We start from the raw sequence: 26,105 nt of genomic DNA on the forward strand, positions 1-26,105 counted from the left end.
CATGCATTCGTCACCCACACATTCGATTATGGAAATTCCCTCCTCATTGGCCTTCCCAACTCTTCCCTTCATAAGCTGCAGATCATCCAAAACTCTGCAGCTCGTGTACTCTTGTGCACCAGGCTCCGTGACCCCATCACTCCCTCTCTCGCCTGACTCTACTGGCTCCCCATCCCTCAGAGGATCGAATTTAAGATCCTTGTCCTCACTTTCAAGGCCATGCATGGCCTTATTCCCTCCTACCTCTCTGACCTGCTAACTCCCTACCAAGCTGCCCACTCCCTCCATTCAGCGGCCTCCGGCCCTCTCCATGTCTCTCGTCCGACCTGCCCTACCATTGGTGGCCGGGCTTTCCGCCTCTCTGCCCCCACACTCTGGAACTCCATCCCACAGTCCCTTCGCCTCACTTTCTCCCTTGCCCCCTTCAAGGCCGGTCTCAAGACCCTCCTCTTCAATCGTGCCTTCAGCCCACCTCTCTGCCTTTCCTCACTCCTACCCCACCCCTCCCGCATGCTCGGGTCCTGATCCCTGACTGTCCAGCGCCTTGGCATGTCCTCCCAACATGAAGGGCGCTCTGTAAATGTAATTTTGTTGTTGTTATGTTTCCAAGTGCTTTGCAATTTTTCCGATATTATAAACTCAGGCAGTTTACCAGTGGAAGTGCAAGTGTGGCGGCAATATTTGTTTATGTAAGCATCATGTCTCAAGATCATACGATTGGTTCGAAAGAAGGCCCATCTGATCTTATCCCTCCAGAATATTTATGCAGCTGTCCTCACATCACAGCAGCAAGCTGCTTTTTAAATTAATCAGCTTGCTGGCCTCAACCACCCTTTCTTACATGGATATTAGCTGGAGCAGAGAGATAAACTGTCCACAAAAGGGCGCCATGCAAGGTGGAATAAATACGTCGTACCAACTTGTCAAATCATGCAATCAAAGTCAATTTGCACTACGAACTGTAATGAATTACCTCTCCAGGATTCCCCAGGAGATGAAATTATCATGCTGCTGAAACATTTGTCAAACAGCTGTATTCCTAGTAATTTTTCAAAAATGTTGCAACTCCTTTGCCATGCGTTCAACTTGTACATTGTCAGCATCAAATGGAAATGAATCTGTTACTGATTTAACAAGATTTCTAATGCAAACCATGGCACTATGCTGTGTATGTTGTTTTGCAGCCTACTGGAATTCTAATTGTTGATCTGATACAGATTTGTGCCATTAGTTGATTTAAAATGTAATAAGATTTTTAAGCAACAATGAAGCAGCAATAATGGTTCATTAACATGTATGGTTTAATCAGATGCTCTGGCCTTTAGCTGCTGTTTGGAATGTAATCCATATGCTGATGTAATTTCAATATGTTGATCTGTCAAGGGCTTGATATACATTTGGTGATCAGCACAATGCATACTATATATATACTATACAGTATATTTATTCCACCTTGCATGGCGTCCTGTTGTGGACCGTACATGTAGTTTCAGCACAATTCCAAAGCATATTTGTAGCACAGTGATATTAAAAAAAAATTTGGTCACTCAATTCACAACTGTTTGTGGGACGCTGCTATGCGTAAATGGCTGCCACATTTTGCCCACAAAATATACAGTCAATTAAATTCACAGTATATTGACTTGAGCAGAGAGCCCAGCAGCATGAGGAAGGAACTGAATGAGGTGGAACTGAGTGAGAATTCTGTTAAGGAATTTGGTGAGAGTGGGAATTCTTCAGCAAGAGAGATACCAGAGAGCAAGCAAGATACCAGAGAGAAAGTGAGAACTTTTTCATTCAGCAGAAGAGTGGGAAATCTTTCTTGAGGTAGAGGCAACCTTATATGTAAGCAGGCAAACAAGTCAATTAGCAGTTAATCATAAGCCAGGTGTTGGAGATTAAAAATTCTGCTAACCAGTCGAAACTGGGTACTTTTGTTTAAATCCTATATAAAGGAGAAGACTTGTAAGAGCCTCACTTGAGCAAAGAGAGACCAGCAGCCTGAGTAGGGAATTGAGTGAGAATTCTCTTAAGGAATTTGGTGCAGAGGAGGAAGGAGGTGCAGCCTTATTAAACATATATTTATATTAAAATAATATAAAAATTCTGGAAATATGGTAGGGCAGCTGAGACTGGTTGCATGCACCAATGTGTACCATGTGGGAACTCCAGGATGTTATGTGTCTTTGAGTTACTGACTTGAGGAGAGGCTGGTGTCACTACATAGCATACGGGAAGGAGGCTGAAGAATTAATGGATCAAACATTTCCGGAGGTGGTCACCACACAGCGACAGAGGGTTCAGAAGGAGAGTGAGTGGGTGACCACCTGGCATGGTAGGAAGAGGCAGTGCAGAAATCCCCTGATAGTGTGGCATTCACAAACTGGTTCTCTGTACTGAATACTGGTCAGGGTGATGACTACCTCCAGGGAGGGGGAGTCAAAGGCAAATGGATGCACAAGGGGACACAGGGAAGAGTGTCAATGCCATTGTCATTGGGGACACAATGGTGAAAGGACGAGACAGGTGTTTCTGCAACCAAAGACATGACTCTCACATGGTATGTTGCCTCCCTGGTGCCAGGGTTGAAGACATCATGGAATGGGCACAAAACATTCTACAAGGGGAAGGGGAACATCCAGAAATCGTGGTCCATGTTGGGATCCATGACATAGGAAAAAAAAGGGCTGAAATCCTACAGGAAAAGTTCAGAAGCGAGGGGAAAAAGCGAAAGAGTAGGCCCTCAAAGGTGATGATCTCTGTATTACTCCCAGTGCCTCATGCAAGTGAGTATCAAAACAGCAGGATCAAACACATGAATGCATGGCTGGAGAAATTGTGCAGAAAGGAGCACTTCAAGTTCCTGGATCATTGGGACTAGTTCTGGGACAGGTGGGATCTGTACAATGTGGAAGGGTTACACCTGAACAGGGCTGGGAACAATGTCCTCACAGGGAGATTAAGTAGTGCTGTGGGGGAAGGGTTTAAACTAATTTTGAGGGGGAAAGGGAATTGGGATGTAGCATTAGAGAGGACAAACAATTTACATAGAAGGCTGGGAGAGATGAATAGCAATGTAATCAGGAGTAATCCAGAAAAAGGAGGGATTAGACAGGAGAGAAATGCAGAACAGACTAAGTCGGTTTTGGAGTGCATGTGCGTAAGTGCACGAAGTGTGACCAACAAGATTGGTGAGCTGCAGGTTCAAGTTGTCAAATGGGGTTATGATGTATGGCAATAATGGAGACCTGGCTCAAATAAGGGCAAGAATGTGAGTTGAATATTCCTGGCTCCAATGTATTCAGGAGGGATAGGGAAGGAAAAAAAGGGGTGGGGGGCAATATTGATTAAACACACAGTTACGGCCCTGGAAAGGGACAATGCTCTAAAGGGTTCAAACCAGAGTCTATTTGGTTAGAGTTAAGGAGCAGAAAAGGAGCTGTTACTCTGTTACGTGTATACTATAGACCATCAAATAGTGGGAAGAAGATTGATGAGCAAATCATCAAGCAGATTTCAGAAAGATGCAAAACCACTAGAGTAGTGATAATGGGGGACTTCAATTATCCTAAGATAGACTGACAAAATAACAGTGTAAAGGGCAAGGAGGGGGAAGGATTCCTGAAATGTGTGCAGGATAACTTTCTGGATCAGTATGTTTTCAATCCAACGAGGAAGGAAGCAGTGCTGGATCTAGTTCTGGGGAATGAAGTGGAGTGAATGGAGCAGGTTTCAGTAGGAGAGCATCTGGACAACAGTGATTACAACATCATTAGGTTTAGAGTACTTATGGAAAGGGACAAGGAGCAATCAAAGATGATGATACTAAACGGGAAGAGAGCTAATTTCAGTGAGTTAAAAAGGGACCCAACCAAGGTGGACTGGAAGGAAAGATTGGCAGGTAAAACAGCTATCGAGCAATGGGAAGCCTTCAAGGAGGAGATAGTTTGGGGAAAGAACAAATATATTCCCACAAATGGGAAATGTAGGGCATCCAAACCTCCCTGGATGAATAAGGAAATTGGAATTAAAATAAAACAAAAAAAGAAGGCTTATGTTAAATATCAGGTCCAAAATACAGAAGATAATCAAATAGAATATAGAAAGTACAAAGAACTGAAAAAGGAAAAAAGATTAGCAGGTAACATAAAAGGGACCCCTAAGGTATTTTATAAGGATATAAAGAATAAGAGGTTAGTCAAAGGTAGGGTGCGTCCAATTAGGAACCAAAGAGGAAATCTTCTTGTAGAGGCAGAGGCTCGGCTGACGTACTGAATGAGTACTTCACATCTGTCTTCACAAAAAAAGAGGATGTAGTCAATGCCGCAGTATTGGAGGAGAGGGTAGAGAAATCGGATAAAATAAGAATAACCGAGAGGAGGTACTGAAAAGGTTGTTGGTGCTCAAGGTAGATAAGTCATCTGCTCCAGACGGGATGCATCCTAGGTTACTGAGGGAAGAAAGGGTGGAAATAACCGAGGCTCTGTCCATAATCTTTCAATCTTTCAATCCTCCTTGGTGGTGCCGCCAAAGGACTGGAGGGTTGCAAATGTTACTCCCCTGTACAAAAGGGGGCAGAAGGATAAACCCAGGAACTACAGGCCAGTCAGCCTAATGTCAGTAGTGGAGAAACTTCTAGAGACTATAATCTGGGACAAAATAAATTTTCATTTAGAAATATATGGGTTAATAAAGGACAGCCAACACGGATTTCTTAAAGGCAAATCATGTCTAACAAACCTGGTAGAGTTTATTGATGAAGTGAGAAATGCAAAGTGATGCATTTTGAGAGGAAGAATGAGGAGAGACAATATAAACTGATGGTACAATCTTAAAGGGGTTGAAGGAGCAGAGAGACCTGGGATTTATATAAGTAAATCTTTGAAGGTGACAGGACAGGTAGATAAAGCAGTTTTTAAAAAAAAGCATACGGGATACTAGGCTTTATAAATATGGGCATAGAATACAAAAGCCAGGAAGTTATGATAAACCTTTATAAAACACAGGTTAGGCCTCAGCTGGAGTACTGTGTTCAGTTCTAGGCACCACACTTTAGGAAGGATGTCAAGGTATTGGAGAGGGTGCAAAGAAGATTTACCAGAATGATACCAGGAATGAGGGACTTCAGTTATCAGGAGAGGCTAGAGAAGCGAGGATTATTCTCCTTGGAACAGAGATGGTTAAGAGGAGACTTAATAGAAGTTTTCAAAATTATGATGGGATTCGATAGGGTAAACAAGGAGAAACAATTTCCACTGGCGGGTGGGTCGGTAACCCAAGGACACTGTTTTAAAATAATATATAATAATAATCCTTGCATTTGATATAGCGCTTTTCACATCTTCTTGACGACTCAAAGCGCTTGACAGAATAGACTGTAAAGTGAATTGACTGTATATTTGTGGGTGAAACGCGGCAGCCAATTGCGCACAGCAGTGTCCCACAAACAGTTGTGGATTGAAAATGACCAANTTTTTTTGGAGGGATTATTATTAGGCTCTGTGTGGAGTAAGGAAACTTGCCCAAGGTTTCACCCTGCCTGGAATTGAACCCAGGTGTCTCGCTTGCAAGGCGAGTGCTCTAACCGCTGAGCTACAGGACTCCACAATAGTTGTTAAAAGAAACAGCAGGGTGGTGAGGAGAAATTTTTTTATACAGCAAGTTGTCCAGATCTGGAATGCATTGCCTGAAAGGGTGGTGGAAGCTGATTCGATAACAGCTTTTAAGAGAGAAGTAGATAATTATTTGGGGCGGACAAGTTTGCAGGGCTCTGGGGAGAGAGCGGGGAGTGGGATTGAATTGGATAGCTCTTTTCAATGGGCCGGCATTGACACGATGGGCCGAATGGCTTCCTTCTGTGCTGTATAATTCTATACTTTGTGAAGGGCTTTGAGATGTCTTGAAGATGTGATAAGGCGCTATATCAAATGCAACAATTATTATTATATTATGATTGTATCTGATTCAGTACATCCGTTCAATTATTTGGGCATGTATAGTGATTTCTCGATCTATACCTTTTAGTACTGTACACAAGTACTATAATGTTGTTACACAAGATATTTTCATTTACTATTTATTTACTACAACTGTGTCAGATGTCTAGGTCACTTACGACACAATGTAGAGGATGTTTTAGTCCTCCACATTTCATCGCATTTAGTCTTGTGATAAAAGCCCAACCTTGAGCATATTGGTCATCTTCCATGGATTTCATTAGCGAACTCCTAGAAGACAATCTTTTTCTGCTCATAAGGCAGGTTGTGTAAAAATTATATGTACAACTGTCATACAGTAACTACTGGTTAACCTTGTTTCAAGTTGACAACACTGTGCTGCCCTGTCACTGTCTGCACCACTTTCACACCAGGTTCTGTATGTGTTGCTAATCTGAGGTATGCATGTTCCTCTTTATCTAATTTAATGCATTTTAGATTCCCTTGTGTTATCCAACTTTTTTCAAGCATCATGATAGGCTCAATACGATGACACTCCAATGCAGTGCTGGGGGTGTTGTTGGCATTGTTGGAGGTGCTGTTCTTTGGATCATCCATGAAAACTGAGGCCGTGTTTGCCTATCCAGATGGATGTTGAAGATCCCATGGCAGTATTTGAAAAGATAAATGAGTTTCTCCTGATGTCGTCTCAACAATCTCCGAAATAAATTGGTATTCACTTCATGGCTGTTGTGGGACATTGCTGTATGCAAATTGGCTGCCGCATTCGCCCCAAAAAATTGTCACTGCATTGGGCCATTCTCTCAAAGCGAAACATACGATACCAAATGTAAGGATTATTATAAACATTTATGTTTTCCTTCACCTGACGGGCTATTGATAAATGAATCTTGAACTTTAAATATTAAATAAGTACCATGATAATCCATTATAATAAATAAAGCTTACAGAGCAAATGGAAATTGTATGAGGGTTTCCATGTCTGTATCCCCAGTGCCTGGGATAGGCAAGCAGTTATTTTTGGGCTTTTTATCATATAATGCAATGAATTTTTTACCAGCAGTAAATTTGAGTTTAACCCTGGTAAATTGATTGCCGCTTAATACCTTACAATTTGCGGTAACCCAATCACTATGGTTAAGTGCATGCAAACAAGAATGAGAGTTCCACATTTATATGGCACCAGAAAATGGAAATGTAGGACAAAAGATTATCTTATTGATTTGGTGCGCTTGGCTAGAACCAAAGCCTCCAAGCTGATCACTAAATGTTAACCTAAATTGATGGAGAAATGCCTCCAAAGTATACAGTTCATGGAGGCAAGTAAGTTCTGTGATGATGATTATTATCATTATAAGTACTTGCATTTATATAGGCCCCTTCACACAGGATAAAATCTCATGGCCTGAACTGAAATGAATGCAAGCTCTTCCATACTGACATGGCACAGTATTATGCAAACTACTAATTACGCGCTCTCTGCTTTTCTGAGGAGAAAACCCCTGGAAGAAGGCAGATTCATTCCCCTTCCTATGCTAATCCTTTTGAGATATCTGATGTTTGATCTTTCTGATTTGGACAAGAACATTCTATTTGAAGTCAAATTTAAAATGAACATTTATAAATCAAAAATAGATCAGTGGAGAACAATGAAAGAACACTGAAAGTAGCAGAAAGGAAACAGAACACATGGCAAGTGCATATGACCGAACAATAGTGGAAAGTACACACATGGCAATAGAAAACATAATTAAACAGAAGTCTACCAATTTGAATCAGATATAGAAGATCTAAAGCAGATGGTAATGGAAGGAGGGGAAATGTTATTTGGCATAGTGGAAGGCAACTGGAGAATAATCAAATGGTTTTGGAATAGAATGAAAACAAATCCTAGTTTGACTCTGAAGCGCATTATGTGTGAGGGCAAAATTGGAAGGCATTACTATGGCATGTTATATGCTGGAAGGTACAATTAAAAAATGTACTTTAACCAAACTTACATTTGACCTAAGTGGAAGTTAAAGTACTTATGAAAATACTCACAAAGTGAAGAGCATTAAAAAGCACAGAATAAGAAAAGTTCCGTGGCTCATGAAGACCTTCCATGAACCATAAACCAATAGAAAACCTACCCTATAGTGGGCTCCAAATGTATTGTTTGGGTAAATATTCCCCACTGCTAAAGATAATCATACTGAAAGGTATTCATCCATCCCCCCCTTCTGTACCAATAAACTTGCAAAGTTAAGATGAACCAGTATTCTCTCCCTGCCATTGAAATGCTGGGATTTGCTGATGATTTGCTTGTTTATTTCAGCACCCAAGATGTTATCCTGTGTGAATGGCGCTATTTAAATGCAAATTGTCGTGAGCCTTAATGTTAATTAAAATTTTTTTTTAGCAAAATATATATTTATTTGTTGATATTGTCACACTTATCTTAGACTGTATCAAACCCATTACAGAAAAGAAGATACCACATGTTATTATCTTGTTACAGGATGCAACAGACCCGGGTCCCGGAGGGCAGGGGGTTTGTCTCTGCGCGCTCCCCGCCCGGGGTTCTGACGCCCTTTGCAGGCCACAGCTACACACGGGATCTTGTACCCATCTCCCTATCACTTCCCTCTTAATGGGGAGTGCAGACAGGTTCACAGCACACAGGATGTGCACATGTTTTTTGGGACGCTCCCTTTAAGACAGACGGGAATCGCCTCTGTGTGCACTACATTCATGTGCGCGCCCGCACACACACTGATAAGGCGCACTCGCTGCTTTCGAATGGCACCCCGATGTGCACCGTATGCACATATATTTACCCAAATACATGCCGGGAAACCGAGCAAACACAAACCCAATCACAGGCCCCATCTGGCTTATGTTAATCAAAATCTACTTAAATGAATGTTAATACAATAATTTAAACCTTTAATTGCTCTTACCATTCTGTCCCTTTGTCTTTGGATTCTCTCTTCCTTATTCTTCCTGTGCTTTTTTTATTTAAGCTTTACTTTCCTAACCGTTTTCAAATCAAATACATTTAATATCTGTTTACTGCTATCCTTTCTTCCAGCTCATTGAGCTGGGATCAAGCTGTTTTTAAAACAGTTTTTCATTGGTTGGAAACAACTTATGTAGACTGGTTTTACATCCATTAAAAGGCTGGAGGCTGAAGACTGACATGGGTGTGTGGAAGATTTGATAAGGTGATAAGAACTGTGTTCGGAACAGGATGCAAGAACCATGACTAACTGAATTAATTTACAGCTTCCACGATTGTCTTTGATGAGTGTTATTTTCCACCATATTCTGAGGGCTAATTGTAAGGAAGAACCTGAACTTGCATTTTTATAGCATTGTTTCATGCTAAAATGTCTCAAAGCACTTACAATAATTATCATCAAATGTACTGTCCTTTTTTTCGGCAAACACAATAGCCATTTATACCAGGAAGGTCCCATAAACAGCGAAACCTACTTGGGGAAATTCTCTTTACATAATTTGCCAATATCTTTAATGTTCGCCTGAAAAGCCAGGTGAAACTTCATTTTAATGCTCCATTCAAAAGACAGTCCCTCCAACAATGCAGGGAGTTCCTGGTACCTGCCATCCATACCTGATGGCTCATGCTGGCACTGGTCGGATGATTGATAACAATCGATAACTATCCTCCTTAGGAGGAGGTAAGTGGGGTCTCCTTGGAGCTGAAATGGCTCCAAGGTGACATGCTTGTAATATAATGTCAGAATCGAGCCAACTCTCTGTAGTGGTCTTAGTTCTCCAGTTCTTGAGCCAGCTGAGTGATGAGGACAGACCAGCAAGCCAGGCTCATCGGTAGAACTTGAAAGGGCAGACCATTCACTGGGGGCAAGAAGTATTCCCATTCAGCTCCTGTTAACCCTGCAAGCCAAAGCTCTAATAGGTAGGATGGTCCTAGTTGGACAAGCAGTGGGAAGCTTGCCAGACAGTACTTTCATTGGCAAGCTATATGGTTTTAGCTGGTTAAACTCCCAGCAGTGCCCCTGGGATCTCCAAGGCCAATCTGTGCCTGAGATTAGGTAAAGTGCATTCCACCAGGGAAAGAGGGTACATTACATTCCAAGCATGGGAATTTCGATGTGCAGGTGGCATGCTTGGAACGCCCAATTTGGTTGTGTATACTGTTAGGCTCCGCCACTGTTAAGCGCTTTGAACCCTGCGTGGAGGATGCTATATAAGTGCGAGTTGTTGTTGTTAAGCATAATGCAGAGTTTCCACATGTGTCAGATACCCAGCTGGTCACCCTCCCCCAAAGAAACAAAAGACAATGCAGCGCTCCCAGTAGTCGTGAGCTAGAATCCCACAACCTTCCGACCACATTGAAATCATTTTGGAGGATAATCTGATTGTTAATAAAATTAAAGTCATGTTTAATCACTGGTTGGTACCTCTAATTTCCAACAGCAAAACACAGAGCATAACACAATCCAGATGGTTTCCACATAATTAAATATTGTACAAATGCAAACTTACCAGAAGCTTTGAAAATGCTAAAAGGTCAATCTCCATTACAACTATGTTTATATTTGTTGCTAAATGTATTATTTATCTACTTTGAAAATTTGTCTGTTGAATATTAAATATTGGAGGAACTACAAACTCATTTTCAAATGTATTTGCACATCAAGCTGCCCCCACGTCAGTTGAATGCTTCCTTTGATATTGTTGCTCTCATGTCTGAAATGCATCCTTTGCAGTAAGATGTTTTCTCTCTGCCTGGGGCAGCGTCAGTTTCATAAACCATGGGTTTGGCAGCTCCCTTGTTCTATCCAGGCATCAGCTATTCTTTAAATCCCCAACAGATATAGGACAATCAAAGTTTAATAACTGTTATTGCGAGTGGTAATGAATTCCCTATTCTGCCACCTCCTGGCATTTGTGAACACATATAGGTAGGACTGAGATGAAATTCTCCCTTCCACCAGATTACTTGATCAGCACATATAACAGCTTCGTAGAGCACATTGTCAGAGTAATTTTCAAGGATTATCCCTTTGCATTTGTGATAAATATTTCTAATCTGAAGAATCTCAAGATATTCAATCTTACTTTGAAAGATGCTGTTTCATTGTAATTAAAACGACTGAATTTAAGAACTTTCCATGACTATCTTAATTTTTTTAAAAAAAATTATCTTTTTACGTTGACTAGATGGGTCTTCAGGGTACTCTTTGTCTTCTCTTCTGAATTGTAACGCTCTAGCAAGGGAATTCAATCCTACCTAATACTTGGCATATTGAATTTAATCTTCCATACTTCACCAATCTCCTGTTGTGTTGGTGGGGCTGAAAAAGCTGCCAGTGAAAGTGTTGAGGATGCCTTGTGGTGAAATGAGCATCACACAAAGTAATCTCCACTTTCAGCAACAAACCCTCTGTACACCAACTCCTGATTGTGAGATGTGGCTCTGATCCCAGATCTTCATTCTGACCTTCAAATGCGTCCATGTCTTTGCAGCACCCAGCTTTTGTAATCTCTTCCCATTACCATTGCCCTGCTGTCAATTCTGCAAACAGGCCACTGCACATCCCCTTGCCCCCTCTGTCCCACCATTGGCAGCTGAGCTTTCAGACCCCACGTCCCTGCTCTCTGAACAGGTTTCCTAAAACCCTCTTACCTTCCCTTTCTGCTTTTCTCCTTCCCAGCCACCCCCACCATTTACTCACCCCTGTTCAGTTTTCTTTTTTTTGTAAAGTGTTTTGAGATGTTGCCCTGCATTATGTAAGTGTAGGTCAGTGTTTTAGTTGTTGATCTAAGCTATTGGCTAGCATGACTTGCAGGACAGTCCCTGCTGAAACAGAATTTACAGCAGGAGGCACTTTTTCCAGTAACCTAGTGCATGTGGCATTTCCATTTTCACTGAAACTGCTGAGTCTGAACAGTGATTTGTTGTTGTCTTTCAAGGAAATCAAATCTATTTAGATATTCTGTCACTTAATAATAATAAATTGGTCACTTCAATCCACAACAGTTTGTGGGACACTCCTGTGCGCAATTGGCTGCTGCATTTCGCCCTCAAAATATACAGTCAATTCACTTTACAGTATATTCTGTGAAGCACTTTGAGACGTCTCGAACACCTGATAAGGTGCTATATCAAATGCAAGGATTATTATTATTAGTGGTTTAGAGCACTTGACTCGCAAGTGAGAGAACCTGGGTTAGATTCCCGGGTAGGGCAAACCGTTGGACCAGTTTCCTTACCCCACAACACGCCTCTGTTTACCTAGCAGTAAGTTGGAACCTGGTTGTTAGATAATTGGTTGATTGCTTTTCCGGGGGTAAATAATCCTTCAAAAAAATTAAGTTAATAATAATTTAGTCAGTCAATCCACAACTGTTTTGGGACACTGCTGTGCACAATTGGCTGCCACGTTTCACCCACAAAATATAAGGCAATTCACTTTACAGTATATTCTGTGAAGCGCTTTGAGATGTCTCGAACACTTGATAAAGCTCTATATCAAATGCAAGGATTATTATTACTATTTTTTGAATTCACAGCAGCTCTGTTTACTGGTATTGGGTACCTGAACCAGGCAGTTAAAAAGAAAATTTCTGCACTTGTCTTAGTGTGTGCAAAAACAGAATAGGAAGTAAACAAATAAACCACAACCTATTTAACAGTAAGTGAAGCAAAGGAAGGAAGTACATGGGTTTGTGAATGTACGGGCACCTGTAAACAAAGCAGACACTGAAAGGATGATGAGCAATAAGTGCATAAACTCAGTTTGAAAGGCTCTTTGAAAATTGGGGTAGAGAAGGAGCTTTTTACTCTGTCTCCACCAGACCTAAGAGGCTGAAAGAGACTGAGAACAAAGGAAGGCTTAATTCAAATTCGCAACAAAATCATAGAATCATACAGCACATAAAGAGGCCATTTGACCTATTGAGTTTGTGCCGGCTTTTTGAAAAGAGCAATGTAATGTCAATCCTACTCCCCAGCCCTTTCCCCATAACCCTGCAAACCCGTCCTCCTCAAATACTTGTCCACCGCGTTTTTAAAAGTTGTTATCGAATCGGCCTCCACCACCGTCTCAGGCAATGCGTTCCAGATTCGAACAACTCGCTGTGTGAAAACATTTCTTCTCACCTACCCTCTGCTTCTTTTAGAAACGATTTTAAATCTGTGACCTCGAGTCACCGACACACCCACCAGTGGAAACAGTTTTTCCCTTTCTAACCTATCAAATCCCCTCATGATTTTGAAGACCTCTATTAGATCTCCTCGTAACCTTCTCTGCTCCAATGAGAACAATCCCAGCCTCACTAACCTTTCCTCATAATCATTCCTCATTCCTGGTACCATCCTCGTAAATCTCCTCTGCACCCTTTCCAATGCCTTAACATCCTTCCTATAGTGTGGTGCCCATAACTTGGCGCAGTATTCTAACTGAATCCTAACCAGTGTTTTATATAGTTAATCATAACCTCCTGACTCTTGTACTCTATGCCCCTATTTATAAAGCCTAGTATCCCATATGCCCTTTTTACAGCTTTATCTACCTGTCCTGCCACCTTCAAGGATTCATTTACCTGAATCCCAGGTCTCTCTGTTCCTTCACCCCCCCACTTAAGATTGTATTACCAGCCTATATTGCCTCCCCTCATTCTTTCTTCCAAAATGCATTACCTCGCATTTCTCCACATTGAAATTCATCGGCCGTGTGTCTGCCCATTTTACCTTTCTGTCTATGTCTTCCTGCAGTTGGCTACTATCCTTCTCACTGTTTACTACCCTACCTAACTTTTGTGTCGTCTGCAAACTTGGAAATGGTACTTGCTATACCCAAGTCCAGATCATTTATGTATATTAAGAAGAGTAGTGTTCCCAATACTGATCCCTGGAGGACGCCACTGTACACTTCCCTCCAGTCAGAAAAGCAACTGTTCACCACAACTGTACCTTCTGGTTTAAAATTATCTGTGAATACAGCTTCACTGATGGATTAGTAAGTACAGATACTATCCAGTGCAGCACTAGCCTCTACAGACCATATAGCTGCAGCTTTGAATTTCTGTCTGTGGTGAGCTAGTTTTCTTCGCCAGGGCTTTGAGTTGAGTTGCTATAATTGTCCTCAGTGACATTGGGTTGGGGAGGAGAACGTTAGCCAGAGACCCCCTATGAGAAGGTGTGGATATTGGGAGAGGATCAGGCTCTCAATATTGATACCCCAACACACCCTAGGTTGAATTGCTGCGTTTACATTAATAATGTAGGAAGTTTCTCAATCACCCAAGTAAAATTGATTGTTCACTTCCTGGCTGTTTGTGGGACATTGCTGTGGGCAAATTGGCAACTGGGTTTGCTACAAAATATAGTCACTAGACGCTACAGTATAAACAGTGAAGCACCTTGAGATGTCCTCGCAATGTGAAATACTCAATATCAAATATATAGATTATTATTAAGGATGACCATTATAATAACCACTTCAGTAAAGTGCAACCATCTTGTCTGTTAGCGTGCTTGGAATTATAGACTAGTAGAGGGAAAATAAAGCAAAATTACATCATAGATGGAGCCGCGGAGGGAAAGCAGTTGTCGGAACAAAAAAGACGGCTGTGATGTGGTTACTATGGAGCAAATGGTTTACCTGGTGTTCACAATGCTTTACTACACAGTGCAACTTTCACAACGTATCGAAGACACTGTAAATCATATGCAGCTGATTGAAATCTTCCGCTCTAGCTCCCCTATTCGAAATACTACTGTGCTAGACTTTACCTGCATGAATGAGGAGAGGCATACAATGTTTCATTTTAGAACAAATTTGCAATGGGTATTCCAGCCAAATGAGATTTTAATTTATTTCAGATAGTTAGCAAGGTAGCAAAGAAGATTTAGGAGGAATTGTTTTACACAGAAAGTTGTTGGGATGTGGAATGCCCCGTTGGATGCAGTGGTTGAGGCAGGATTCATAATATTTTCATGAGGAAAATAGATAAGTAAAAAAGGAGTCAAGTTAATGGGTTTTATNAAAAAAAGGCAGATAAATGGGTAATGGTCAGGTAATGGTCCCTGGCTCTTTCAATGGGCCGAAAAATCTTCTTCCAAGCTGTAGTATGGTTCTAAATTCTGTATTGTTGAAAAAGAGAAGCGTGTTAATGATCAGTCATGATATCAGAAAATAGCCTCAGCGTACTCCTGTTCATATGTTGTGGAGTCCTGCAGTGTAGTGGTTAGCATGCTCACCTCACAAACAAGAGGTCTCGGATTCGATTCCTGGGGAGCGTGAAACCTTAGGCAAATTTCCTTACTCCACAAACCTCTGCTTACCTAACAGTAAGTAGGAACCCAGTTGTTAGTCGATTGGTGGATTGCTTTCCAGGGGTAATATTCTCTTCAAAATACATAAATAAATTATTTGGTCACTCAATCCATGACTGTTTGGGACACTGCTTTGCGCCATTGGCTGCCACGTTATGCCCACAAAATATACAGTCACTTTACATATATTCTGTGAAGCGCTTTGAGACATCTCAATGACACAATAAGGTGCTATATCGAATGCAAGGATTATTATTATGCTATACAAAGTAACAACAACTCACATTTATATAGCACCTGTCACATCTTGAAACACTGTACAGTGGTGGGGTTGGACACTAGGGAAGGTGCTGAGCTGTACTTTCACTTTGCAGCACCACAGCCAACTTGGTCTGTAGACCACGTGATATTGCTCTGTGGACTCTGAATTGCTTATAAAGATAATATTCAGCGCATATGGTCCAGTGCCAATGCAGTTTGCCAGTTATTATGCAAAATTGAAGCTTCAGGATCTATGGTGTTTAACCGTAATGTACAACAGTTTTAACCATAAATCAGTTCAGATTTGCACAATGTAATTTGACTCTTGTGAGGAAATGAAACTGCCTGTGAGTGGATGAAATAACCTGCCTATGCCATTTATTCATCCAATTATTAAATTTAACAAAGCATAACACAGAAGAAGCGGATTTTGGGTGAAGGAACTCGTCCCTTAATAATAACGTAGGTTTAAAGTTCTCTGTCCAATCTGTTTATCAGGTCATTACATTTAACAAAACAATTTAAAATAACGTGGTGGTAAATAATTTATTGATTGCAAGTCCATTCCTGCAGGCAACCTGCAGACTGCAAATTGGGAGATTTTGTCATTTTGGCAGCTATGCCAGTCTGCTGTTAAATGATTATTTTTTGAATGGGTCTCAAAAAGTTGCATCTTTTCAAAAATATTGCGAGGGTCATAGATGAGCTTCACAATACGCTGCTTTCAGGTACCCTGAGCTAGCACCTGTTTACAGACAGGGATTCAAGCTTACAAGCCAGAAATTCATTAGACCTTTAAAATCCTAGTTGATTAAGAATTATAGAAGTTACAGCAGTGGTCGAGGCTCTTTTAATTGTCCAAATAGTCTTATAGCTGTTCTAAATTGGCCCATTGAGCCTTTATTGTTATTTGCTCCTCCACGAGAGCTATGTGTTGTAATTCCCAATTCCCAACGCTTTCCATATAGCATCTTATATTGTTTCTTTTCAATTATTGAATCCAATCTAGTCGGTCATCTGGCTCAGTTGGTAGCACTTCTGCCTCTGAAACAGAAGATTATGGTTCAAGCTCCATGTTGGGACTTTGAGCTCATAGTCTAGGCTGACAGTGCAGTGCTGTAGGAGTACAGCATTGTTCGAGGTGCTGTCCTTCATATGAGATATTAAACTAAGATCCTCTCTCTATTCACATGAACATTAAGTATCCTATGGAACTATTTCAAGAGATAGAGGGTAGTCTGGCTTACAATCTTCCAGATAAATTGGTCATTCTCTTCAGGGCGGTTTGCATTACATTGCTTCCACGCCCTTCCAGCCCCTTCTCCCAACCCAATCTTACCTAAAATAATCCTGAGTGTATGCCTCTTTTTCACCAATAATCCAGCCAGCCTGGATCATCAGTAGGATATGGAGGGACATACCAGTCACTGGGGTTAAGAATTCTTCACACTCAGCCAAAGCTCTAATTGCTTTTGGTCCAAACCGACAAGCAGCAGGAAAGCTTGTAGGCAGTGATATAAATGGTTTTAGCTGATTAAATGTCTGGGGTAACACTCTGAGATCCCCAAGCCTTGGTTCTTGCCAACCTGCACTTCATACACTCTGTAATTAGGTAAGTGTGATGCATCCCTCCAGGGAGAGAGTGATCATTCTATTCCAATACACAATACACAGAAATTTGCATGCATAGGTGGGATGCATGGAACTGCATCTGTATTTGGTTTGGATACTCAAGCATTGTGATGGGTCTCTGCATGTGTTAGACACCCGGCTGACCAAATAAAACCTAATAATCCCACTGAAACGTTTCAGGATATTGAAGCTGGTTGTTAGATTCCCCCCAACTTTCTCTATTTCAATACAGCTACAATTTAGTTGTATTTTAGAACTAGATTCCACATGGTAGCAGATTGCAGTTCCATTGTTACGTGATTTAAACTTTGTTTGACAGAGCAATGCAGAACACCCACAAAACATAGGGTAAATTCACTTTACAGTATATTCTGTGAAGCATTTCGAGACATCTCGAAGAAGTGATGAGGATCGAAGAAATGCAAGGATTATTATTATTATCCGTTACAAGGATTAAATTATGCTGTTGAACTTTCAAATAGTGGATTTGTTACACAAGTGTTTTTGTGTGTGGAGTTGCGCCTTTTATAAACAATGTAAAGATGCCTAGATGCCAAACACAGATCATGGTTAGACAAAATTTGGACCTCTAACAGAAGTATCAATAATAATAAATGTGTAAAAATGTTGAGACTGATATACTAGCCACAATAATGTAATAGGTTAAAGTCGCGGGAAGCTAATTATAGAAATCTGGTATCGGAACTATTTCTGTTTAAGCAATATTGTAAGCCTGATATATCCGTTATCAATATTAATGCTGTCAGCAATCTAGTCAACTGTGGTGATAAACTTTTATTTCATGCCATGGGGTGCGGAGGAGGGGGAATGGTCGTGAATTCTGGTGAGATTGTGAATGAAGGCACATGAAGCAGTAAAGTCTGACCTAAGATCATAGATCAAGGGCATGTGAGCGTGCAGATAATCTCCAGACCACATAGTGAGTGCTACTGTTCTTTGGGTTAAAGTGTGATTTTTTCCTTTATTTGTATTATTGTAATTTATTCCATGGTTTGCATTTTTTACCCCGTGACATAATGCTTAAAACATGGATGTTTTATGGAACTATTTCTGCTTCTTATTTAGGAATAACAACTCACTGAACATTTGAACTTTGAAACTCTTTATCTGTTTATCCACAAGCCTCAGGAAAATACACTAAATCAAAACAACAAATATTCGCCTTGGAAATACATTGCGACCTATCAACCTAAACTAGTGCTCTACACAGATACTTAACGTGAAGGCAACAATATAACTAACCACTGCTTTGCTTCTATGATGATATGCCACATGCTGCATCACATTAAACCACAGTAGTTTGTGAAAAGGTTATGGGTTCAAGCCTTGCATTGAGTCTTTGAGGCCATAGTCTAGGATGACATTCCAACATATGTCAGAGGTGTGTGCTTTGAATAAGACATTTCACTGCCCCCCACCCATTTGCCTTTGAAAAAGGCAGAAATAACTATTTTGAAAAGAAAGTTAGTTTCTTCTGCTGTCCTGGTCAATAAGCCCCAAGATAAATTTGTTTATACACTTCACTTCTGTTTGTGGGATATTAAAGTGCTCAAAATGGTTGCCAGTTCACTAACAAAACACAGTTACTACACTGTACAGTAAATTCCTATTTGAAACGTTTCGTCAAATTGATAAGGTGATATTTCAAATGCATGGATTATGGTAGTTATAGTGAATAACCCTCACTTTGTGCTTTACCATTTTACCAATAAATATATTATTTATCTTTATTTCCGTTTATCTTCATGGTTTGATTTATGTTTTAGGATATTGTGGATATGGTACTTCTGAGACGGGTAAACTCCACATCAAATAGACAGATCTGCTTGTTGGCTACAAACTCCAACAACAACAACAAAATCAACAACAAAATTACATTTATACAACAACAACAAGATTACATTTGTACAGCGCCTTTCACGTCGAGAGGATGTCCCAAGGCGCTGGACAGAGTACAGCATTTCAGACCTGAGCTGGGGTCAGGGGGGAGAAGGGAGGGGAGGGGAAGGGAGGTGACCGATGGCATGGTCAAAGAGGAAGGTCTTGAGGCGGGACTTGAAGGAGGCTAAGGAGGGGGCGAGATGGAGTGATGGGATGGAATTCCAGAGGTTGGGCGTAGAGTAGCCACTCTCCTGCCAATGGTGGGGCGGGTGGGTCGGGGGACGTGGAGCAGGCCGGAGTCAGCTGAGCGGAGGGAGCGGGCGGGTTGGTAGGGGTTAGGAGGTCGCAGAGGTAGGGTGGGGTGAGGCCATGGAGGGCTTTGTAGATGAGGCCCAGATTCTTGAACTGGATCCTCTGAAGGATAGGGAGCCAATGGAGTCGGGCGAGAATGGGTTCCTGACTGGCTTGGTGAGTTGTAGTGTGCAACCATGGAGGTTGATGCTGCCAGAGCCTGAGGTGCGGAGGCGCTGGCGTGAGCCAAATAGGAGGGCCTCAGTCTTGTTCACATTCAACTGTAGGAAATTTCCCCTCATCCAGGACTTGATGTCCGACAGGTAGTCTGTCAGGACAGCAGTGGTCCTGGAGTTGAGGGTGGAGGCAGAAAGATAGAGATGGGTGTCATCCGCATACATGTGGAAATTGATTCCATGTCTCCAGATGATGTCACCAAGGGGGAGCATGTAGATATTAAAGAGGAGAGGGCCAAGGACAGAGCCCTGGGGGACGCCAGATGTGCGGGGGCTGGAGGAGAAACCGTTAGAGGCAACAAAGTGGAGACGGTGTGAGAGATAGGAATCGAACCAGGCAAGGGCAGATCCGTGAAGATTAAGTAAAGAGGAGAGGCGGTGTATGAGGATGGAGTGGTCGACAGTGTCGAAAGCAGCAGAGAGGTCAAGGAGGACAAGGAGTCAGAGGGAGCCCTGATCACAGATGTTCAGAATGTCATTAGTGACTTTGACCAGGGCTGTTTCCGTGCTGTGGGCAGTGCGGAAGCCGGATTGGAGGGGTTCAAAGAGGGAATGGCGAGAAAGAAAGGAGTGGAGCTGGGATGCGACGACTCATTCCAGGACCTTGGAGAGGAATGGGAGGTTAGAGATGGGGCAGTAGCTGGAGAGGAGGGATGGATCCAGGGAAGTTTTTTTCAGGATGGGGGTGACGACAGCTGTTTTTAGGAAGGTGGGAACTGAACCGGTGGACAAGGAGAGGTCGATGATGTTGGCAGGAGAGGGGCCAGAAGGTGGAGCTTGGAGATGAGGAGAGAGGTGGGGATGGGATCTAGGAGCAGGTGGTGGGTTTGAGTTTGCAGACAGTTTGTGGAGAGAGAGGAGGGAGAGATAGGGTCGAAGGAATATAAGGGATGGGTTGGAGTTTGGTCATGAGGGAGAGGTTATGATTATAGAGCGCCTTTCACGTTGGGAGGATGTCCCAAGGCAACAGATCCTACTCATATCTGTTTCAATATAAATATATGTCACAACCAAAGCAATGCCAAAAGCCAAATCGCAATCTCACAGAGAAGACACAACTAGATTAGTGTGTATATTCTTCTCCTGTTATGTACACTAAGATGGGTCAACTTCATTTCATATGGAATATTTATAGCTGAGAAAATAGAGGAGATTTTAATTCCTCCTCTTTGGGTGATCGCTTGATGAATTCTGCTTCAATGCACCAGCTAAATCTTAAAAGCATATTTCATTTTGCATTGTTTGGATTGAAGACATTAGATCCCATTTCAATAATTGCATCAAAGCAATAGTGAGTTTTACATTTTCTTTCTCTTAAGAAAGTATGTAAAACAAAATTTCAAATGACAATCCCTCTTCACTCAAGTGAAATTAAACCATTTGGTCAGCACACTTAATGAAACCCAATGACCAGGAGCTTTGCCACAAAACACGGCTGTTTCTGGAGAGAAATGAGCACATATTCCTGCAGATAAACTCGTATTTGATCCAAAGACAGTACATATCCAAACAAAGTATATATCGAGACACAAAATTCCAGTGCAGCCCAATTCTATTCATTTTGATAGAAACAGGAGTAGGCCATTCAGCCCCTCAAACCTGTTCCTCCATTCTACAAGATCATGGCTGATCTGTACCTCATGCCTTTGCCCCGTATCCCTGAACTAACAAATAGCTATCCTATCAGAGCTATCGGAGCAGAGAACTACACATCAAAGCATCAACTATTCCCTAGTTATTAATCTTCACACTGATTCCTGCCTTTCTAATACATGCCAATCATATGCTCATTATTATAGTTCCTGCAAAATAATCAGTTTGTTTAACAGAGTGTTTAAATTTAGATTAATTTGCAGCTTGATGATTGAATCATCTTGGGTACATTGTTACATTGATTTTTTTTAAACAAAAAGAGCTGACAGATTTGATTTCCGATACATTTTATCAGCATTGAAGGCCACTCAGTTGCAAAGTTTCAAGCTATGACCACTTGAATTCACCAACTTTGTTTGTCATGGATTCTAACCTGTTTGGCCTAGTGTGGACCCTTCTTAGGAATCTCAGAGAAGACATTGATCACTCTCCTCGCTATTGGAAATCAAGATTGACCACTAATTTGATTTTAACTTGGCATTCAATGTATTCAGTATTTTTAAATTATGCTTCACATTCTCCACGATGTCTGGAACTCACTCCCATAATCCCTACCCCTAGCATCTCAGCTAGCAAAACCTTTGGAAAAATCCAGGTCTTATTTGGCACCTCCAGCCACATCCCTCCTACCTACTGGCTCTCATCCACTTTTGGCCTTACCATTTCCTCTCTGTGAAGCACTTTGCGATTTTTTTCCCACATAAAAGGTGCTGTATAAGGGCGAGTTTTTTTTTACCAAACAAAAACTGTGGATTTTTTTGGTTAATATTCTTCCATCTCCTCTCATGAAACTAGATTGTCTCCTTCAACTGTAGAATATGGCTGCAGAATTGTATGATTGTATGTATTATACAAGTCTGCATCCTTCTGACTCAGAATACCACTGAGCCAGGCCACAAAACTATTCTGAACAGGAAGAGGTGAAAATAACATTGCTGAAGAACACAGTAAGGAAAAAACTCAAAGAATGAAATAGGCCACTTACCCAGAAACATCTAATTTTGATTATGTTTTGCACACAATGCTGTAGACCTATACTATTAGCCTTTACAGTTGTTTTAGTTGCCTTCTCTTATACCTTAGAGTGATTTGTTCACATCAAAATTATAAGGTGTTGTCACTTACAAAAGCAATTTTTCTTCCCTTTATATTAAAATAACATTTCTATTTAAGTCTGTAGTTCCATTTCCTGGTATGATCTGATAACATAACAGGCAAAATGCAATTTGGGGGGAAATTTTATTTTCACAATAAACTACAATATTGAGAAAAGTACAAATCAAAGAGAGCAAAGAGAAAAAAAATGAAGTCACAGAGAGGCAACTATCATCAATTGTATTCTGTATTTTTATCTTGATTTCCTTAATGTTTCAAAGAAAACCTGATCTTTTTTTTGAGCTGCGATTTATTGTTGTTATAGCACTCATTACCATGATTTTCTTTTGCTGTGCTCACACTCTTTATAGTCAGCTATGGCAGCTTTGGATAAAGAAACATCTGTTTAATAGCTGTGGCATGCCAAACAGCAGCGGAAAGTTGTCTTCACGATGTCAAGAAAACCACTGTGCCAGGAGACAGTTGAATTCTTCACACTTTCATTTTAGGATCACTGATAACTGGAATCAAAATTCACGTTCTATATTTAATGCAAAGAAAGGAAGATTGGACACATGTCCAGTGACACACTTTCCACAGTAAAAGTATTATCATCAGCAAGTTGTGTTGAATTGTCAACAAGGAGTAGGGAGTTTTATATGATGCGTATCCAATGTTGAATCAGATTGAATAAGTAAACCCAGATGAATACTTATAGATGTATTAAGACAGTAAAATAAGAGAACATAGGTTTAGGGTTTCAAAGGGCAATTTCAGGACAGATACCACAAAGTTTTTCTTTAAGCAGAGGGTAATCAACAAGTGGAACAGGTTGCCAGGAAAGGTGGTAGAGGCCAGGACACTGGACTCATTTGAAAAGCAGATTGATTCAATGATGGGGGGATGATAGGGTGGGTGGGTGTTCTGGATTGATGAGATTGGATGGGCTGGGGGGCCTTCTTCATCCAGACTAATCCTATGATCTTGTGAATTCTGAGAGTACGTGTCTTGATCAAGACATTTCACTGTTGTTTATTTGTTTATAATTTTGGAACTTAAGATCAAAGAAGTCAGCCCCACACAAAAAGCACAACATAGACATTTCCTGTTTGACAACAGAAATAACACAGGAAACAGAAATTAAAGAAACTGTTTTTAAACTTTACTTATTAAAAAGATATAAGCTTCAGAACCTTTGATTCAGAAACATGTGGTACAGAATAGTGTATTTCTAAAAATTGTAAATTTGTGTCCAGAAAAAAAATCTGCGCATTGGATAATAGAAAGTGTGGGTTTGTTTATCACATTTTGGCCCTCATGCTAAATTGCAAAATCTAATGGGGTAAAATTCCATCTGGGTCTAGATTTACTCTATTTATGAAGCATTTTATAGCATTCACAAATTGTCAAATTGTCAAATGCAGTCTTAACTTTGAACTGGTGCATCGTCGTTCACAGAACTTAAAGAATAATGGCTTTAAATTAAATCTGCATTTAAGAATTTACCAGATTCTTGTTGGTTTTGAAATTCTGCATTATTACTGTGGATCTGGATTCAGGTGGAATTTTATCCCTTAAATTGTTAATGGGGCACACTGACTGCCCCATTCCCCACTATCACAGCAAGCCCCGCCGGAACCAGACCCGGGGGGCCAATTTATCATCCATCATCTCTTCATTCCCACCCTCCCAGCCAATCCCTCTATCACACCCTCCCATCTCACACATTCCTCTGGGAAATGTCCCCTCCGCTCTGGCCTACAAAATGTCGCTCACTCTACAACGAGGTTCTGACCATCAATGACCTCATCGTTGATGAAAATATTGACATCATGGCCCTCACTGAGACCACACTATCTGGCTATATCTTCCACCATATCCCACGACCTAACCACTGTGGGGCTGGTGTGGCCCACATCTCCATGGCTTCACTTGCTCTATCCCCTTACTCCGCTGGCTCATTCCCCTCATTCAACCACCTTACACTATACCATCCCTCAGTGGTTAGAGCACTCGCTTTGCAAGTGAGAGAGCTGAGTTCAATCCCCGGCAGGTCAGGGCGAAACCTTGGGCAAGTTTCCTTACTCCACACAGAGCCTAATAATAATCCCTCCAAAACCCCAAACAATAATAAATTGGTCATTTTCAATCTACAACTGTTTGTGGGACATTGCTGTGCGCAATTGGCTGCCGCGTTCGCCCACAAATATACAGTCACTTCACTTTACAGTGTGTTCTGTGAAGCGCTTTGGGACGTCCTCCCAACGTGAAAAGCGCTATATCAACTGCAAGGATTATTATTATTATCCCTCCAATCTTTCTCTCAAAATTCTCCTCATTTACCGCCCTCCAAAACCTCCCCCATCTTCATCTGTGAAGTCTCCATCCACCTAGCTTTCCTCTGCTTTTATTGTGAACGCCTCCTTATCCTTGGCGACTTCAACCTTCACTTCATCCCCTCCTGCTGTATGTCCTCGGACTTTCCTCTTTCCTCTCCCAACCTCTTCCTCCACATCCACTCTGCCACCCACGTTCATGGCCACTCACTCGACCTGGTGATTACCTGGGGCCTCAGTGTCTCGGATATCACAAACACAAAGCCATCTCCAATTACATTTCATCTCCTTTAATCCCTCAACCCCTCTCCCCATCACCACCCAACCCACCTCCATCTCCTACCACTTCTGGAAAAAAATCTCCCCGCAATCCCTCGCCACTGTCCTGGAATCATCTGAACTCCTCCCTCTCAGGCATACTACCTGCACTGATTTATCCTCCTTGCTCACTCATCTCCTCACAGCACAGAAACTGCTCTGGTCAAGGTGACAAACAATGTCCTGTCCATTTGTGACCAAGGATCCCTCTGCCTTCTTTCCTCCTCGACCTCTCTGTTGCCTTCGATAATGTGTACAACTCCATCCTTCTCCACCACTTCTCTTCTCACCTCAACCTTCATGGTTCTGTCCTTGAATGGTTTAGGTCTTAGCTCTCACACTGTCTCCAATTAGTCTCCACCAACGGTTTATCTTCCAGGCCCCGCACAGTATTGTGCAGTGGTCTTCAGGGCTCTGTTTTTGGTCCTCTCCTCTTCAACCTTTACATGCTCCCCCATGGTGACATCATCCTCAGACATGGGATCAACTTCCACATGTATGCGGATGACACTCTCTCTGCCTCCACCCTCGATTCCAGGATAACTGATGTCCTGTCTGTCTGTCAGACATCAAATCCTGGATGAGAGCCAACTTTCCACAGCAAATGTCAACAAGACTAAGGCCCTCCTGATTGGCTGGTGCCAGCACCTCCGCACCTCAAGCACTGGTAACATCAGCATCCACAGATGCACACTCCACCTCACCAAACCAGTCAGGAACCTGGGCATCTTGTTTGATCCTCAACTGTCCTTACTCCCCCATATCTGTACCATGATCCACTCTGCCTTTCCTCACCTCTGCAACATTGCCTGACTCCACCATTGCCTCAACCCTCAGGCTGCTGAAACCCTTGTACATGTAACCATCACCTCAAGGCTCGACTTTAGAAACTCCCCCCTTGTGAGCCTCCCCAACACTTTCCTCCACAAGCTGCAGGTCATCCAGAACTCTGTAGCTTGTGTCCTCTCCCACACCAGCCTCCATGACCCCATCACCCCCACCCTGCTCCACTGGCTCCCCATTCCCCAGAGGATAGAATTCAAAATCCTCGTCCTCACTTTCAAGACCCTCCACGGCATTGCCTACTGCTACCTTTCTGATCTTTCAACCTGTC

Source organism: Callorhinchus milii, unplaced genomic scaffold, assembly GCF_018977255.1.
Source record: "Callorhinchus milii isolate IMCB2004 unplaced genomic scaffold, IMCB_Cmil_1.0 Scaffold1, whole genome shotgun sequence".
In the NCBI taxonomy this organism is placed as follows: domain Eukaryota; kingdom Metazoa; phylum Chordata; class Chondrichthyes; order Chimaeriformes; family Callorhinchidae; genus Callorhinchus; species Callorhinchus milii.